Genomic DNA, 13574 nt, shown 5'->3' on the forward strand with positions numbered 1-13574 from the left:
TAAACACAGTGAGAGAGCCAATTATTCAATCTAATAATTATTGAGAACCTACTAAACAAAGCTGTATATTGCACAGAGCTTGAAGCTGAAAGAGAAATTAAGAAATTAAAATCCATACTCCCTCTCTTAAAGAGATCACACACTAAATGATAAAGTTGGCTATGCATGCATGAAAAGAAAATAAATGCCTGATATTAAGTGCAGAATGATGCCTTTAGATAATTAAATGCCACAGGAATTTCATGAAAAAAATAAAAGATCACTTTGAGTTAGAAGGTAGGAGAAAATGTAACGCACGTGGATGGACCTAGGTGGACCCTAAATGATGGTGCTTTGCAGAAAAGTGGACAGCACAGAGAAAACATTCTAAGAAATGGAATGGGCCAGGATACAGAAGAAAGTACAAAGGCATGTCAAGGAAGTTTTAAAGATCCATGAAGACATAAGTAATGGCTACTACTAGGATGGGGACATAAAAATATTACCAAGTGCTAAGTTATCAGAAGAACTGTAGATCATATGGAAGACTGAAAATGTGAAACGCACCAACGGTTCCAAGCATATACAATAGCTAGCCAAAATGCAGCAAAATTATTTTTAATAAAGCTGAACTTTTAAACAGAAAAGAGCAAATTTTAGGTGTCAGAAATGAAGCGAAATTTCAAATCTGTAGCAAGTTGGTAATTGCATTATATTTGAGGCTTGGGACCTGGGATGGTTAGTAAAATCTTATAAAGATCTAGGCCACAATCATTGTGCAGGGCAGGGAGTTGGAACAGGTCTTCTGAATAACACTGAGAAGCAGAGAGCTGCTGTGCCATTAACAGGAACCAGAAATACTGCATCACACAGTAATTTAGCCCAGAACTGAGTACTCCCCTCCCCACAACAGTAAGCTATGAGCAGGGATAGTGTCCCCCAGGAGAAATCAGATCCCCAAATCTGAGTGACACACAGATGTGTAGCCCAAATACATACCATATATATGATACAGAAACAACAGACTGAGAATATAACATAAAAACTGGTCCTGAGCTACTAAAACCCTTCCTGCCTGGGATAGGAAAGAGTTTGCTATAATTGAGAACAAGCAAGAAGGCAAAGGATGGAATAGAATCCATAAAACAAGAACAGGATATCATTAAAAAAAAAAAAAGGTCGACTGGGAAAAAATATGAAATGTCCAGGATTTAAGAAAGATGTGCTCCCTTATCTAGAAAAGGCACACAGGGAATTCCCTGGTCAGGACTCCTCTCTATCACTGCCGACGGCCTGGGTTCAATCCCTTCAATCCCTGGTGGGGGGAACTAAGATCCCACAAGCCATGTGGTGCGGCAAAAAAAAAAAAAAAAAAAAAAAGGGCACACAAAATCCAGTAGGGTAATATAAAGAAATTTACTCATAGATATATCAAGCCTGGAAAATACTTTGCCATTGTCTCTCTGTTCATTCTCAGTCTTCTCAGCTTCTGTAAAATTTTATTAGCAATACACAGGAGCTAATCCTATATGGAATGTGTTTTAAGTTTTCCTTAATAAACTGTATTCTGGGTGATAGCCTCAGTTTTATCTTCAAACTGACTATCTATTCAGATGTACTTAAGTTGATCCTTTAAACTATTTAGTATGTATTTTACAATTCAATTACTATATATATGTATATATACATATATATATATATATACACACATACATATATATTTCCCATTCAAGAATAGGGTTAAAAAAAGACATTGTAAGGTATAAAAGACTTTAAAAGTTTACTGGTAAAGACACTTGCTGAAATAAGTAGTAAAGGATGTATTTCAACACAAAGGAAAAAAAAGAAATTAAACCCCCCAGAAAGGGAATAACAAGAAACAATAATGAACAACGGAATTAGTCAAATAAAAAGATAAATGGGACTGGGTGAGGGCATCACCAGAACCAAGAAGTGCTGTGAGGTACTGTAAATATTTGTTGTTAAATTAAACAAAATAAGTATTGAATTACATAAATAACTATATTTTTAGGATTTAAAAGCAAGGTGCAATAATGATAATACAATGGAAAAGATGGCAGGTTTGGAGGGAGATTAAAGCACTCAGGTTCTTATACTTGTTAAGGGACTGATCATCTTTAGACTTCTCTGAAGAATAGTAAAGTTGTGTGCATTTAGATATTTTAAATATTTTGGGAAGGCCATTAAAATGAATGTAATAGTATATATAACTTTGAAGCCAGAAGAAGAAATGAAGAAAACTCCATTAATCCAACACACTCAGAGAAAGAAAAAGCAGTCAATAAATAGATTAAAATAAAATGATCAAAGTAAGTGTAAATATATCAGTACTTATAAAAATAGAAGATGGGTGTGTGGGCAAGGAGGAGCATCTGAGGAAGATTTCCTTGGGAAAGTAGTGCTGAGATTCCCAATTCCTCCTTCCTAAGAGTGTATGTGTGCATGTAGTAGGAGGGTGGTGAAATGATGAATGATTACCCCCTTCCATCTAGAAGGGTTTGGCTTCAACAGGACACCAAGAGTGCTTCTTTTCCCAGGGACTGAGGCATGACTCCTGCTTGAGACATTGCCAAGTTGCAATTAAGACTAACTAACAGTGGTCCTGGAGGCAGGAATGTGCTGCTGCCCCAGGACTGGACCACCCTCCCAAGGGTCTGTATAGATCTAGGTTTTATGGCTATTTCTCTCAGACCAGTTATAGACCACATGGACAGAGAGCAGGGCTAGGGCCATTTTAAATACTACCCTAGAAAACTGCCTTGAGAGAGGAAGAATGAGGGGGATCAGTAGCATGAGCTGTGTGGTGCAGACCACCTGCAAAGTAAAGGCTGTAGGAGGACCCCTAAATGTGGGGAACAGAATGCTCTGCCTGATGCTTGACAGTTACAGGTGAAAGATCCAGAATCTCAGATCCCACAAGAGTATCAGCTTTAACCATCTGCCAGATGCAGAGAGCACAAAGCCACCCAACTAAGAAGGAACTGCCCTATCTCATCCTTCCTCCCTTCCTCACTGACAGCCCCCACGAAATGCTGGCAGACCAAGCAAGCAGCTATCAAAGAAAAAGTGGGTATCTTTTAATCAAAAGAAAATGCTTTTATTAGCATAAATACTGGGGAAAAACAGACTTTTGAATAAAAAGCATCAGTGGGGATTAAGGATATAAAATAATGATAAATGGAAAAAACCACTAAGAAGATATATTCATCGTGTAATTTTATGCACCTAACAATGTGATATTGAAATACTTCAAATAAAATTAACAGCATTATTAACAGCATTATGGGCTTCCCTGGTGGTTGAGAGTCCGCCTGCCGATGCAGGGGACACAGGTTCGTGCCCCGGTCCGGGAAGATCCCACATGCTGCGGAGCGGCTGGCCGGTGAGCCATGGCCGCTGAGCCTGCGCGTCCGGAGCCTGTGCTCCGCAACGGGAGAGGCCACAACAGTGAGAGGCCCGCGTACCGCAAAAAAAAAAAAAAAAGAATTAATAGCATTACAAGAACAATTCGAAAAAGAGTCTCACTAAATCTTTCTTAAAAAGCGATACATCAAAAAGCATAAAATAAGTACAAAAAATAATTGAATAATATATTCATCTATCAATCAAATAGTTGTATGAGGGAATTTTGTGTCTTAAAAAATAAAGAATACACATTATTTTCAAGAATTGAATATTTATTTAAATTGCTGAAAGGCCAGCATAAGAAGGAAGTTTTAGCAAAATCCAGAGATAATATAATGTAGATCATATATTAATCTATGAAAGATAGCAAAAGAAAATTTTTTACTATATTACTCTTACAAATTCTAATTGAGTTATGGATTAAAATGTATTTATGTTTTAAATATCTAGAGATATAAAATACTGGAAATGGTACAGATTAAAACTCATCTAAACTATTATTTAAAAGGAAATTTATAGCCTTCAATAAATACATTAGGGGAAAATGGAAAAATAACGAACCAACATTAAATTCAAGAAGCTAAAAAGGAAAACTGAGTAAATTCAGTGAAAATAGTAAGAAAATAACAGAATTGAAATTAGTGAAGTAGAAAGTAAAGTAACATTAGAGATCATTTTTTATGCTTAACCTTTGAAAAGATTAATAAAATGTATTTCTGGAAAAATTGATTAGAGAAAAAAAGGATAAGAGCAAATAAATATTACAAAGGAAAAAGAACATAACTACAGATAAGGCCATAATTTAAAAATATAAGGAAGTTCTACAAGCAATGTTATGCCAATAATTTTGAATTCTTAGATGAAAAAATAGGAAAGGCTATTCAATTTATTTTTAAGACTAGAACAAACTCAATATTCAGAGCAGAATTAAATGTCAGTTTTCCTTAAGCGCAAAAATCCTAAATAAAATATTATCAAATCAAATTCAGAAATGTCCGTAAAAAAACATCATGACCAACCAAGTGGGTTTTCCAAATAATGCAAGGATGATTCTGCCGGGGTTTAGGGAAGGCCACTCTGAGAGATGTACCACTCTGGCATGCAGATTATTTCAAGCTGAAAACAAGCAAGACCCAAAAGACTCAGGAAGAACCTTTGAACTTCCCCCTAACTGCTTAAAACAAACCTTAAGATAGAAGGCCTGTTCCAGGAAGGAGCTATCACCATAGATAACTGTCATAAAGTATGAACTAGGTGTGGTAGATAGGAAGGAACCTAGCAAGGTCCTTTTAATCAAAGTTCTCTCTGTGTCCCATTGTCTCTAGATGGCCCAGCAAACATTCATTTAACAAACATTAATTCTTTCAGTCTTCCTGTAAATTATTTTACTTCCTTTTGAAGTTCCAGACCACTACCTCCTTATCCTTAGTCCCAAATGACGTAGCTACCTCATCTTGCCTTACTATCTTTGGAATTCAAACTTACATGCATTCCCCATACGTATGTAATAAATTTGATATTCTCCTGTTAATCTGTCTTACGTCATTTTAATTATTTGACCAGCCAAAAGAATTAAGAGAAGGGGGGGAGGGGTGGATATTCCCCTCCCCCACAAGTCTAAATGAGAAAATCTGTTATTCTAAGATCTTCATTGAATGGTTTAAGATGGAAAAATCCTATGACCTTGTAAATGTTTGCCATATAGCATTCAATAAAATTACTTATTTGTGAGTAAAAAACAAAAAACAGTCTTAATCAACTAAGAACAGAAACACTTAGAGTAAACATTGCATTTAATAGTGAAACTTTAGAAGCATTCCCAATAAAGTCAGGAGGGATTCTTTGAGGTACTAATTAGACCAAAAAAAAAAAAAAAAGTTAAGAAAACTGGCCTTAATGATGAAATAAAGGGGCATTTCCTTTTCTCAATAGCTCTGTGAATGGGCAGCCCACAAATTCCACACACAGACTTTCTATTGATGGCAATAGGATTAGTGTGAGGTTTAAGCACAAAACAAGCAATTAAGATCCACCCTTTGTTTAAAAGATTTCCTATGCAAGATGTTAAACAGAGGCAGGAGCTCTGTCATCCTGTTGGAGAGACAAGGCCTCACATTTAAAACCTTATGAACTCTTCAGGTGATCAAACTTGGTGCACTAATAAGTCAGGCGGAGTAACATAAGTCCCAAACATAAAAGTTTTTCAATTTTAAAAGCTTTCTTACGGTCATTAAACATTTCAGACAAATACTCATTATGAACTAATTGGTAGCAAATGTTCATTTGAAAATTTAAGCTGTTTTTGAGTTATAGTGGTTTGGTTTTGAGACTTGAAAACTAAAATAATGAGAAAAAAATTGTGTGAGCATCTTTCCACACTTCAAAATTTCAATCAGCAAAACCTATTGTTATTTAGATGCCAACTCTGAATAAAATAAGCCTTCTAATCCCAGAGTTAGGGAAGCTTCTCTAAATTCTTTATATCATGAAGATAATTTCTTCTGCTGTGTCCCCTCCTTTTTCCCACTGTCATTCTCAAGATCTGTTGAGACACGTTTGTGAAATTCTCCTTAAATTTTGAAATCTTGAGGATTGGAAACGGGCATTTTCTGTAGAGATGCCTACCCATTCTTAGGATTCCTTTACCTTCTCCTGTTGTTCTATAGAAACAAAATTTCTGGAGCATCATGGTATGAACTAATCTAAGTATCTCAGTATCTCCACAAATAGTTTATCAGCATATTATTAAATCCCACTATAGCTTCTTTATCTCACTTATTTTATAAATATATATTTCATCTATTTCTCCAATGAGTCTACTTTAAAGAGTAGCTGCTTTCATTGTGACCACAAAAGGTGATAAATGTTTATGCAGGAAGGTTACAGAACATTAAGAAACTACCAGCATATATAAACTATCTGATTTTCTTTTTGTAATTACCTTTCCATGGTACTGGTCTGTGTTGAATTTAACTGCTATTGTATTATCAATTATTCTTTTTTATTTTCCTCTGGGATATTTTTCCTTTCCTCCTTGTTAGGCTAAATAGTTTGTCATCAACAAATTATTTCCCCTTGCTACTCTTATTGTTAATATATTTGACCCAATTATCCCCACAGAAACACACTTATAACACCTTTCTATATTCAGAATTAGCTATCCATTCTCATTCTTCATTCCTTATTTCATATCAAGTACAAAATTCATAATTTGACCTCTATTTTTTGCTCCTGTGTACCAACCACCATTCAATTTCTCTTCTAAGGAAATTGAGTTAAAGTACCCTTTCTGCAACACAATAGATTCTATTCATGAATATTCAGAAGTCACCATTATTTATCCTTCTTGGAAAATTCTAACACCTCATAGAATCATGAAAGTGAAAAAAATTCCTCTGAGGTCAGCTAGTCCATGTTCTTACCTGTGAGATTAAACTATTCCAGAGTGATTAATTCTTAAATGATTTTAAAATAAAACAAAGAAACTAATTTTCAGTTCTTATTTTTGTCTTCAGATTCCAAGACTCTGGAAAGGTGTGGAAAAAGGTGTTTTTGGTGTTAGGGTGCTGAAATTGAACATTGGAGACTATAAACATGATTCTGCCATAATATGAAACCCTTCTAAGTTTCCTAAAAAACGAGTGCTACTGGTGATGACAACACTTTCCTTCCATAAATAGCATTATCAGAAATAGTTGAAAGGCTAGGTTATTTTATTGAGTCAAGCAACCAACTCAATTGATTTATATAAACCAATTATTCTATTTGTTTCACTTCATTTTCACATTTTCCATCTATTTTATTCCCATTTTTTTGTTCTCAGTGTCAGAGGTTGATTGGTTGTACCTCCTCTGACACTATCAATTAGTAAACATCACCATTTGTAAGTAAAATGGAGTTATAGAGAGAGATTAAGTTCTAAAATCATCACACAAGGTAAAAATCTCAGAGGCAAATTTTCTGCAAACCTGTTATGAGATCACCACATTGAAGACTGTTCTGCTGTCTCCATAAATCCATCTCATCCTGTTTTTCTCCCAATATTGAAAGAATTGGTAGTTTTGTTTTGTTTTAGCTGTTAAGTAGGTTACTTGTGGCTGAAGGCCAAGGGCCAAAGGAATTTAACAAAAATGAAAATAACTCATAACCCTGGAATTATATAGCATGACAAGGTTCTCAGTTTACAGAACCATATAAAACCCAAACTGATTGGGAGATCAGCAAAGTTATATATCTCCTGATGTTTATTCCTGGATGTTTATACGTATTCTCATTGAGTGGGATGTCAGGCAGAACTGCCTACTGTATTTAAATAATAGTAATTGTTGTTATTATTATTGATAATAATGAGGGCATATAACTGAGTTAAAGTAGGTTAAAGGCACATGTGTTGTATCTTCACCATACTTCATTGAAATTGCCCATGCTAACCTCACCAATGGATTATTTTCAGTTGCTGGAACTCTGCTACAGTTAACATTACTACAAGTTTCCCTTTCTATTAACACTACCCTTTCTTGGTTTCTAGAATACTATTCTTTTCTGATTCTTCTGCTACCTCTATGGTACTTATACTGAGTCATTATGGGTTTCTTTTCCTGAAATCATGCTTAAATATTACCGTTTCTTTGATTCTTTTCTCTTACCTCCTCACAGTGTCAGTTACCATCTTGATTATCCTGATTTCCAAATGTATAATCTCTAACCCGAGCTTTTGACTCATATATCTTATTGTCCACTTAACATGTCCACCTGGATGTCCCATAGGCACCTTAAAACTAAGCTCATGATCTTTGCTCAAACCTTCTTCTACAACATTCCTTCACCTATTAATAATTCTACAGTTTGTTCAATTTCTAAGTCTAGGAAACTCAATCATTCCAGCTTTCTTTTATGCTATCAAATCCTATATAAAATTAGTCTCTGCATTCTGTCAGTGCTAACTCTTGAATATTTCTAAAACCTGTTCCACTCTCTGTGGTTACCACCTTAGTTCAAGCCAATATTGTTTCTTTCTTGGATTATGACAAGAGGTTCCTCACTGATCTCCCTGATACCTATCTTGTTCCCAAAATGCCAGCTGCAATAATGCCACCAGGATAATCTTTTGAAAATGTTTAATAAAATATTATTGTTATGGTTTAAATTGTGTTTCCTCCAAAATCATATATTGACGTTCTAACCCCCAGTACCTCAAATTGTGAATTTATTTGGAAATACAGTCATTGCAGATGTAATTACTTAAGATGAGGTCATGCTGGAGTAGGGTGGGCCACTATGCATTATGACTGGTGTTCTTATAAAAAGGGGAAATTTGGACTTAGACGTATGTCCACGGGGAGAACATTCTGTGAACTTGTAGCGGTCGGGGTGACATATCTACAGCCAAGGAATGCCAAAAATTATTAGCAAACCATCAGAAACTAGGGGAAGGCATGGAATAGATTCTTCCTCATAGCTGTCAGAAGGAACCAGCCCTGCCAACACCTTGATCTCAGATTTCTAGCCCCCAGAACTGTAAGACAATAAATTCCCATTGCTTAATCCACTACCCAGTTTGTAGTACTTTGATAGAGCAGCTCTAACAAACTAATATAACAATCATATAATATTTCTACACTCTAGATCTTTACCCATTGTCTATGGTATCAAACACAAAGAGCATAATATATAAGACCTAACATGCTTTTGGCTGTTTACTCCTTCACTTTTGTTTCTCACTGCTTTCCTGTTTACTACAATTCATTTCTCTCATTGTGACATGCTAATATATTTTTGTGTTTGGTTGCCTTCTGCCTGATGCCTTTCCACCATCATTCACTGGGTAATTTCAACCTATCCATTATGACATGTGTATGGCATTCTCTGTGAAATATTTCAAGGCAGAGTTAGATTTCCATCCTCTGTTCTCCTGCCACCTCCTTTTTTGTGGTGCTTACCAGGACATTTTTCTACCTTCATTGAGTCTCCCTGCCCACCCATTCATCCCCTACAGATTGAATTCTTTAAGAGAAGAGATTTTGACATATTCATCTGGCACAGTGGAAACTAAACCAATATTTTGAATAGAGAAATGAGTCCAGACATTCTTGAACCCTTTCTCTACACATTAAGCAACGCTTTCTCTTTCTCATCTGGGTGCCTAGATACTCCATGCATCCATTCTTAGTTATTCTACTTTATAGTTAAAAGGTTAAAATTATTCTTATTATTTTGTTTTAGGCAGATAATTTTTTTAAGTTGATAATTATTTACAAGCTAGAGAAAGAACATGTTATAAACATATTTTTAAAGTCCTATTGGCCAGGATTCATAAATTTTTTAACATTCAATGCAGAAAATCATTAGGCAGGGGAATAAAGTAAAATGGTTTTACCCTATCAAATGTCTTTCCAACTCAGACCTCTGGTTTAGATCCTAATACCAAACTGTACCTCACAGCAGTGGGCAATACTTGAAGTTTAAAATGAAATTCAATAATCACACAATGTTCTTGGCTAGAAGTGCATTGCTGTAGCAGCAATATCATCAAATGGAAGGAGAAAGAGAGACAGATTATCCAATACAGCATTGCACTTAATACTTGTTTAGCAAATATTTGCTTTAGCAAATAGAAGTAAAACAGCTAATAGACACAATTCTGGACATAGGTAATAATATTTTTTCCTTAGAAAGAAATTTAATATAATCATAATATAATACATATGCATTATTACTCTAGGGAGCCAAAGTGTGCAATCACTGGCAGAAAGATGTGTTAAAATTTTGCTCACTATGGTGCTTCACACTATGTCCTGCCAAATGATTCATCGCTCAAAGCTGAGTTTGCCTTTTGTTATTTGATTAATGTAATTCCCATAGACGATATCCTTTAAGAAATAAATTTTCAAAATAGTATTTTGGTTGGAGTTAGGATTTCTGGATTCTGGTCCCAACTCTGTCACCAACAAATTACATAAGCTATAACAAGCATATTGAACAATATACACCCTGTCGGGTACACTCAGTACAATTTTTTCCAACCTCTGCCTAGATCTTCATTCTGCATTGATTAATGAGATTTTGGTTGAGACCTCTTGGCTTCCTAGGTTTTTATGTGATATGAAGAGTCTCATCTTGGTCACTAAGACTCATTTTTCTATTATAAAACCTAGTCTAGTCCACTTTAAATGTCAATTCTCATCTAGTCTCCAAATAAAAGTCTCTATCTGCCTTGCAAGTTCAGGCTTGAACAATACTGCAGAGGAGAGAAGATGATCTTTTGCTCTTTTACTCTTTCTAGATCTTTTGTTATATTTTTCTGACTCACTCGCCTGCCTCTAGATATCCCATTTTTCACTGGTATTCTGGGGAAGAAAAAGAATATTGGAGGAAAAAGAACAAAAGTCTTATGTATATACCTTCTTGACAGGTAGCCACAGATGACTCCAACAGGCTGGCACCCAAATTCATGCTCTTTTGTGGGATACCCATATGGTTTCTTTAGAAGCCTGCATAGAAAACATTCATATTATTCTCCCACTGATGCCCTTTCTGGGTGACTATATTTGTCATATTTTGCTAGGTTGTGCAGTGGCAACAAACAGGCTCATATCTTAGTGGCTTATAACTAATTTATATTACATGTTCTCTGTTTGCTAGCATCATCTTTTCTCCCATCTTCTTTATTCTGGGACTCGGGGATTTGGAAAGAAGAAGCAGCCCTTATCTGCGACCTGCTGCTGCCATTACAGAAGAAACACAAGATGGCCCTTAAGGTTTTAACTGAGAAGTATTACACGCCACTTCTGCTGACACTCCTTTAGCAAAGTGAGTCAATGTAGAAGCATGGAGTCTATAGGGCAAGAAATATGACCCTTTTCCGAGGCAGGAGCACAAATAAAACAACCTTCCACCATGACCCCTTACACCCTGACCTCTTTCATTGTTAGTTCCAGAAAACACACTCCATAGCCTTCAACTATTGATTGCAGCAACTTCACTTTGTCATGTCATGCTCTTGCATGAAGTATTTTCAAGTTGGCTCCAAAATGACTACCTTTCACTACATCTACTTAATACCTGATATCTGTTCACAACATCTACTTGGCCCTGGATTCATACATTATTTTCATGCCAAATAATAGGAAGGCATGGTTTCTTTCTGCTACGATCTCTTCTCACCTTATTATTGGTAGCTGCTTCAACCTGACTCACACAGTTAAAATTAATCAGGAATAAGCAGGAACTAGAATATATGCTCATTCTGCCCCTGAACTCAAGATGTCAGTTTCTCCAAAGCGCTTTCTTATCATGATCTACTCGGTGTACCAAGAAATAGGCCTAAAAGTTTCTGATGCTCAGCAAACATCCAATGAAATGCCAGTGTTCCCTTGTTTAGGAAACTCTCGGTTTACTATTTGGCATTTTTTTGAATCCTTTGTTTAGTGAGCAGGAGAGCAGCCCCTGTCCTTTCCTTAAAGAGAAGGTGAAATGCTTCCAGACTCCACACTAGGCAGAAAACTCATGAAATACATAAACCTATTCTTCAATAAGCTCCAGTCTTCTGTTCATATAGCCTGAGAGTCATCTTGAGGATAAGAGTTGAAGAACCCAGTTGGTCACCTCTTCTTTAGCTCTGGAGGTGGTGTCTGGCATCTCCTTGAAAGTCCTTAGAATATGGAGATTCTTAATGCCTATTATTCATAACTTTGGGAATTTAGCTAAAAACCAGACATACACGCACACATCCTTCAATATCCTTTTTACATATCTGTGAGCTAGAAAATTAACCTATCCAGGACTTAGTTGTCTCAAGTGGGAAAGAGTACTGTTAACTGTACAGCACTCTAAGTCATGTCAAAACCAATAAGAGAGCTGGGGACACACTTTGAACAGGAGATAAGACACTTTGATCCTGGACTTGTTTGCATGCTAGTAACTAAGGGTAGAATTCTTTTGCAAAGCAGTAAACACATTTTCTGAACTATTGCACTTTTTAGAATGGCAGTTTCTGACTAAATGAAACACGCTTCCAACTGTACCAATCAAACATGTTAAGTCCCTGTTAGGTCGATTTTAAAGCACTTCTAATTCTATGAAACCCATAATGCTTATGTACTTCAGAATTTTCCACCCTCAACTACTCCTTTCACATCATAAGAAATCTACTTCATTTAAAATAAATAAAAGATTTTAAATTAAGTCACAAAAGATTCAGAGACCTCGAAATTCAGTCCAGTTTTTTGAAACTACAACTGATGAAAAAAATAAAAAATTCTTTTGCCAACTTAAGTTGTGTTACATTCTTAATTTTATTTAAATGTAGGTATTTTGTAATTTCCACTTCCTTTCATATGCAAAAAAGAGCTGTGTGATGGGGATTATGGACATAAAGCTTCCTGAATTAAATGTATCCTGCCAAAGTTGGTTTGTGCATCATGCTTACCATTTATGACCAGCACAAGGTACATCTAATCTGATGCAGACACCTTGGGCCTCTATCATCATGCAGACACCTTGGGCCTCTATCATCAGGTTGTGGGCATAGTATATAATTTAAAGGAATGCACAGCTTACATGTTACAAGGGCCATATAAAGAAAGAAGAATCAACTTCCCACTAGAAATGCATATAAAAATTTTCAGTTTATTTAATGCATTGGCAATCTTATTTCAGGTTTTATAGGGAATTATTTTCCTCTTTTGAAACAAAATATTACAGTAAAACTGGTCTCCCAGTAATTACACATTTGTTCATTTTAACATGCCCCCATGGTACCTTCAATACTATGTAAAATTCTCTTTAAAGTATCAGTCCTCAATTGAGAATATGTAATTTTCAACCACATAGTGGCTTAAGTGGTTCGTAAACAGCCACCATACATGAAAAATTAACACTTAAGAGTAGAAGAAATTTTAAGAGTCAAAGGACCTCATGCAACAGGTACCAGCAAACTAGGAGAAATAAAACAGGAGGAAAAATTAGTATTTTTTTAAAAAGTTAATTAACTGCCTCTATTTGTTGACTGTATTTGACAGTTTAAAAGCTGTCATACTAGTGGTAGGTACTGATCAAAATCACACAGGAAGTTCAGAAAATGTGAAGGCACATAAAAAGACCAACTAAAAGAACTCCACATCCTATTTGTTTGCTCATATAGCTTTCCTAGGGGTGGGGGAGAGGAGAAA

This window comes from Aethalodelphis obliquidens, unplaced genomic scaffold (assembly GCF_003676395.1).
Source record: "Aethalodelphis obliquidens isolate GAN/ISIS:26980383/991018 unplaced genomic scaffold, ASM367639v1 scaffold4, whole genome shotgun sequence".
Lineage (NCBI taxonomy): Eukaryota > Metazoa > Chordata > Mammalia > Artiodactyla > Delphinidae > Aethalodelphis > Aethalodelphis obliquidens.